This window comes from Balaenoptera physalus (assembly GCF_965194825.1).
Source record: "Balaenoptera physalus genome assembly, chromosome: 6".
In the NCBI taxonomy this organism is placed as follows: Eukaryota; Metazoa; Chordata; class Mammalia; order Artiodactyla; family Balaenopteridae; genus Balaenoptera; species Balaenoptera physalus.
This window is the reverse complement of record NC_138885.1, coordinates 17,787,137-17,793,408: the sequence shown is the minus strand read 5'-3', so window position 1 is coordinate 17,793,408 and position 6,272 is coordinate 17,787,137. Positions and strand designations below refer to the sequence as shown.

The following is a 6,272-nucleotide window of genomic DNA, read 5'->3' as shown; positions in this document are numbered from 1 at the left end:
GAGTGCTCTGCTGCAGGGGTAGGGGGATGCGCAAAGCGCCACGGGAACACAAGGGAGGCGGGTCAGAAATGCTTCCAGAAGTTAGCGACCCGCGGAGAACGTCAGTCATCTTGGATGAATTCCTCTCTCATACTCCAATCCCCACACATAATCATCAGTCAGTTCTGTTGCTTTTCCCCTATAATCCCTGTCAGGTCAGTTCTTTCCTTTCTACTACCTTCTCATAAAGGAACTTGCACAATAGCTTCCCCGGAAGGCAGGTGCTTAGAGGAGCCAGGCAGGCCTGGGCCTTCCAGCTGTGTGGCCTTGAGCAAGTTACTAAACCTCTCTTGGTCTCAGTCTCTTCAACTGAAGAACGGGGACAGCAAAGCCTCCCTCATAGATGTATGATGAAGAACCAATAAGATAATACTTTAAGAACACCCCCAGGCTTGGCATGTAACAGATAACCATTCCACTCTCTTCCCTGTGCATGCAATGTCTTCCTTTGTTTAATATACTCTGCCCACAGCTGCTGAATTTATCTTCCCCTAGCTTTAATCTTATCTCTCCTTTGCTTGAAAACTTTCAGATTCCCGTAGTCTATAGAATAGAGCCTGAATCAGTCAGGAAAGAGGCGCACACCCTAAGGGATGAGGGAAGAGAGTGTAAGGAAGGAGAAAGACTCCATGAGCACAGGACAGGGACCCAGATAATGCAAGCAGCTGGGCACCTGGAAGGTTCCCTGAAGAAGTGATCTCTGAGCTGCGGTGTTTTTTGTTTCTTGTTTTTTTTTTTTTTGGCCGATTGGCCTGTGGGATCTGAGTTCCCCAACCCCAGGGATCGAACCCACACCCCCTACATTGGAAGTGCGGAGTCTTTTTTTTAAATAAATTTATTTATTTATTTTTGTCTGTGTTCGGTCTTCGTTTCTGTGCGAGGGCTTTCTCTAGTTGTGGCAAGCGGGGGCCACTCTTCATCGCGGTGCGCGGGCCTCTCACTGTCGCGGCCTCTCTTGTCGTGGAGCACAGGCTCCAGACGCGCAGGCTCAGTCGTTGTGGCTCACGGGCCCAGCTGCTCCGCGGCATGTGGGATCCTCCCAGACCAGGGCTCGAACCCGCATCCCCCTCATTGGCAGGCGAACTCTCAACTGCTGCACCACCAGGGAAGCCCAGAAGTGCGGAGTCTTAACCACTGGACCGCCAGGGAAGTCCCCATTTTTTTTTTTTTTCCCTGAGCTGTGATCTGAAGGATGATAGGAGTTTACTAGGTCAAAAGAGGGGCAGAGGAGGTGGGAGGTGGGAAGAACATTCCAACAAGGCTGGAGTGCCGAGAGCAGGCAAGAGGTAGGGGATGTGAGCCAGGGGCCCGCCCAGGACACAGAGCCTGGCAGGCCAAGAGTTTGTGGAATAATTTCCATGTATGAGCCAGCGGGAGCCATGGGAAAGTTTTAAGCTGCTATTTGTTTAGACATCAATTTCTCTTGTTAAGAAGGACAATCTCTGTGTTCTTTATAGTAAGCATCAAAGGTGCTCAAGAAATCTGACTGATGAAGTGGATGCAATTGTAATTGTAGACATAGCGGAAAAGAAATCTGGGAGTTGAATTTCCTGATTGTTTGGGCAAGAGTTCATTGAGACTGCGGCGCAATTCACCAGCCACAGAGTGTCTGAGGGCTGCTGCTGAGATGGAGTTTGAGTTGATCTTCCTCTCCAGGAACATGCAGCTGTGACTAAAATACCCTGCATTTCCCCAGAGTAAGAAAACTCACGCTATCCCAGAGACCCAGACAAAGGGGAATTAGCTTGCTTGTACCGGAGCCTGGGGACCAGAAAGCTGATGGAGGCTTTGCAGGTTCTTGGGTCTCTATGGAAACGGGCATATTCTGGGGAAGTTTTTTTCTTGGAAAGAAGAAGAGTGTTGGCTGCTTCCTTTCCTCTGGACATGCTCAGATGCAAGATCATGAAGCAGCTGTCTCCAGGTTCACTGCAGACATGGGGCCATTCTACTGTTTCTGCCCTCTCACTCCAGTCCGCCCTCCTGTGGCGCTCACTGGAGCTCTAGTACCTGGTGTATCCAGCTGTCCCACAAAGAGTGAGGGCTCAGTAACGGGAGACACAAGCCACAGAACCAAGAGCCATGTGCCTAGTTCCTCCTTGGATCTCTGGGCCTAGGATAGCATCTTCCACAAAGTGAATGTTCAACCATTTGTAGCAAAAAAAGGTGTGAAAAATGGAAAGGAATAATAGCCAAGTTCCCAGGTGGCCCTCTTCCTTAGAGTTGAGAAGCAAAAACACATAGCTCAGGCTTCTCAAATTCTATGCGCATACAATTGACTAGAGTTCTCGTTCTGATTTAGTAACTTTGGGGTGCAACCAGAAGTTCTGCATTTCTGACAGGCTCCCAGGTGATGCTCCCTTGGGTCAGCCATTGGGTAGCAAGGAAGTAGATGGAAGAGCTGACTACACAGTCAAATGCTGAGAAAGGGCAGAAGTCACTTATAGCATTTTATAAGTTAGTAGCCTGCCTAACTCACCCACAAGATACATGTGCAAGCTCAAGTTCACATGCATAAGGTTCAGTGTATTTTTGGAGTATTCATTTTATCTATGTCTGTGAGAACATATGGACATACAAACCAACCATATGTATTGAAATTCATCTCCACACCCAACAGATTAATGGTCAGTTCAATAGCAATTCATAGCATATAATTCCAAGTGATTTTGTAATTATTTCAGAATCATTAAATAGCTGTAGTTTTTTTCTTTTTTCTTTTTTGTCATAGCTTCATTCATTCAACAGGCATTTGTGGAATATTTACCATAAAGCCTCTGTCTGGGCATTGGAAGGCACTCTTTCTGTTCTCCTTGAGCTCCTAGTCTGGTGGGTGAGACAGAGATAAAACAAATAATGACAGTATAGTGTGATGAATTGTCCATTCTGTCCAACAGAAATATAACGTGAGCCATAAATGTGTCTTAAAATTTTCTGGTAGCCACATTAGAAAAGTAAAAACAAACAGGTGTAATTAACTTTAAACACACATTTTGTTCAACCCAGTATATCCAAAATAGTTTCATGTAATCAGTATGAAAAGGTATTAGTGAGGTAGTTTACATTTTTTTCCTGTTGAGTCATCAAAATCTGGCACGTATTGCATTTGCCCTGACAGCGCGTCGCAAGTTGGACCAGCCACATTTCAAGCGCTCCATAGCCACCTGCGGCTGGCGACTACAGCTGGACAGCGTGCGTCTCCACCATGGGGTGTCCAGCACCTTCGCTGGAGGCTAAAACCCCCAGCATTACACCCCCGCTGAGGGTCTGTGAACACATGACGCAATGTCTCCTAACTCTGCTTTCCTCTGAGGCTGTTTTGAGGATTTAAAGAATGAATAACACATAATATGTCTATCAAGACCTATGACCTGTTTTTATTTTTTTTCTCTTTTCCCCTAAATACACTAACTAACCTTTGGAATCCTCACTTAGTAAGAAAAACCAGAATTAATTTGATCAGTTTTGCTACGGTCATTCACACGTAGTTGCAGATTGGGAATTTGTCTTAATGGAGAAGGGCTGGTGTATATATATGGTGCTCACTATTTGTTGACCACTCAGAAGTCATTCATAGGGAATTCCCCGGAGGTCCAGTGGTTAGGACTTCGCGCTTTCACTGCCAAGGGCCTGGGTTTGATCCCTGGTCGAGGAACTAGGAACTAAGATCCCATGAGCCGCATGGCGTGGCCAAAAAAAACCCAAAAAGTCATTCTTAGACCCCTTTCTCCTGATAGGCTTTTGCTGTTGCTCTAGAGGCCAGAGTACCACATAAATACTTGCTAGTAGGGGCCTTGCAAAGCAGTTCTGTCCCATTCATTCTTTCATGCTTCCGTGTGTTACTCAACAGCTAATATGTGCCAGGCTCTGTTCTAGTCACTGGGGGAGACAGATAAAAAAAGATAAATAGGTATATATGTTCGATAATGCTATGCAAAAACGGAAAATAAAACATGGAAGGGAATGGGGGAAGGGCAGTTGGAATTATGAATAGTGTGGTCAGGGAAGTTCTCTCCGCAAAGTGCAAACATGAGCAAAGGTTGCAGAAGGCTGGGGAGCCAACTGTATAGTTATAGAGTGAACAGCATGCCAGGCAGAGGAAACAGTAGGTGCAAAGGCCCCGATGTGGGGAAGCCTAGCCTTATTAAAATAGTAGGAGCCAGCATGGCTGGAGCAGAGTGGGCAAAGATTGTGCAGTGGGGGGAGGTCAGAGAGGGAAGGAGATGGCCAGATCATGTGGGCTTCTCAGCCCCTCTGAGGAGTTTGGATTTTACTCTGGAGGGTGTGGGGAAGCTACTGGAGTTCAGGGCAGAGCTGTGGTGTGATCTGATTTTCACTTGATTGTGCTCACTCTGGTTATATTGAGAAAAGACAGAAGGGGGCAAGGGGAAGAAGGTGGGAGAGAAACTAGAACGTAATGGGGGTGATAAGACAGTAGCTTGGACCAAGGGTGGTAGTGGAGGTACGTGGACGCCAGCTGGAGGCTTCTGGAAAAGGTTGTGATTTTCTAATTAAAAGAGCCAGACCGTGCAGAAGTGGTCCTTCCCCTTCGACACTTCGTCGTGGATGTGACGACTTGATTTGCAGCAGCCATTTGTGGTTAAAAAACATCCTGAGACGTCGGCCTGGGGCCGACGTCGATTCCTTGAACCAGGGCCAGTGATCGCCCATCTCCAGGTTTCTTGTGTTTTGTGACTCAACAAAGCTCTGCTGCCTGCAGCTGATGTGTGTTCAGTGACACGGTGCCCCCGATGACGCCCTCCCTCTCCTGCTCCTCTCCACAAGGACCCCAGGGGCCTGCAAGGCCAGACTCTGAGCTGCTCCGGAGAAGCAGAGGGCCCCTGTGTGACTGCAGGAGGAAAAAGGATCTGAAGTGTGTTCTCTCCTAATCCCCGTTCATCTGAGCTAATCTTCAAATGGACAACATAATCAATTCAAGTAATAAATATGGCTTATTCAAAGGGCTGAATAAGTGGCTGGAAGCAATTCCCCAAACTGTTTTCCATTGAATAATTGAAATTATTCAAGGGCATGGAAATTTTTCAACAAATAAAATGTTGGAAAAATCTATTAAAGATATGTCTGCATATCTTTGAAAAAATTATTTATTTGAAAAAGCCCAACTTAGCAATAAAAAATAAATTACATTTCCATTCTTGCTGTTGCTTCCTTTGGGAAAGAGCCTATTACTACCACTTCGTGGACAAATGGAACCCGCACATTTCCGACTAAACGGCTCTCCAGGTTGTAGCCATGAGGTTTAGATGACAGGATGATTCTACACTGAAAAAGAAATAAGAAAAAAATTCCCTGACTTAATGTTGCTCAGATAATGTATCTGCTGTTTGGTTTCATCCATGGAGGTTTTGGGAGTCTAAGTTTTCCATCTGTGACTCTGAGTGACAGACAACTGTGCTCTGAGATTTTGGAGTTCATTAGGGCCATTTAGACCAGCCCTGTGGGAATCAAAAGTACGCTGGAATCCCTATTTCTATTTTCATCTTATCCAGAGCAGAAGGGCTCAGAGGAGATGGCACCTCCAAAAAGTAAGCTAGAAAGTTGACCAAGGGAATGTAATTTTTTTTTTTTTTTTGGCTGTGTTGGGTCTTCGTTGCTGCGCGCGGGCTTTCTCTAGTTGTGGTGAGCGGGGCTACTCTTCATTGCGGCACATGGGCTTCTCATTGCGGTGGCTTCTTATTGTGGAACACGGACTCTAGGCGTGTGGGCTTCAGTAGTTGTGGCGCATGGGCTCAGTAGTTGCGCCTTGTGGGCTCTAGAGCACAGGCTCAGTAGTTGCGCCTTGCGGGCTCTAGAGCGCGAGCTCAGTAGTTGTGGCACACGGGCTTAGTTGCCCCGCGGCATATGGGATCTTCCTGGACTAGGGATCGAACCCATGTCCCCTGCATTGTCAGGCGGCTTCTTTTTTTTTTTTTTTAACATCTTTATTGGAATATAATTGCTTTACAATGGTGCGTTAGTTTCTGCTGTATAACAAAGTGAATCAGCTATACATATACATACATCCCCATATCAGGGAGATTCTTAACCACTGGACCACCAGGGAAGTTCGGGAATGTAATTTTTGAACTGTGAATTTAGAGACCTTCTGAGTATTTTCTCTCCAGTGTGATGCAGCTTTGTGAATCGCTTCGAAAGTTGGTTGGGAATAGGTAACTAACGAGAACCTACTGTAGAGCACAGGGAACTGTACTCAGTGCTCTGTGGTGACCTAAGTG

General features: G+C 46.3%; 1 long non-coding RNA gene across 1 annotated transcript; it reads right to left on the bottom strand.

Annotated features, from left to right (window-relative positions):
* Window positions 1-858: 858 nt before the first annotated feature.
* On the bottom strand, window positions 859-6,048 carry LOC309662799. The gene is made up of 2 exons (XR_014264974.1): window positions 5,836-6,048; window positions 859-5,799 (listed from the first exon to the last, which is right to left on the bottom strand). It is a non-coding gene; the product is annotated as an uncharacterized lncRNA (long non-coding RNA).
* Window positions 6,049-6,272: the final 224 nt, after the last annotated feature.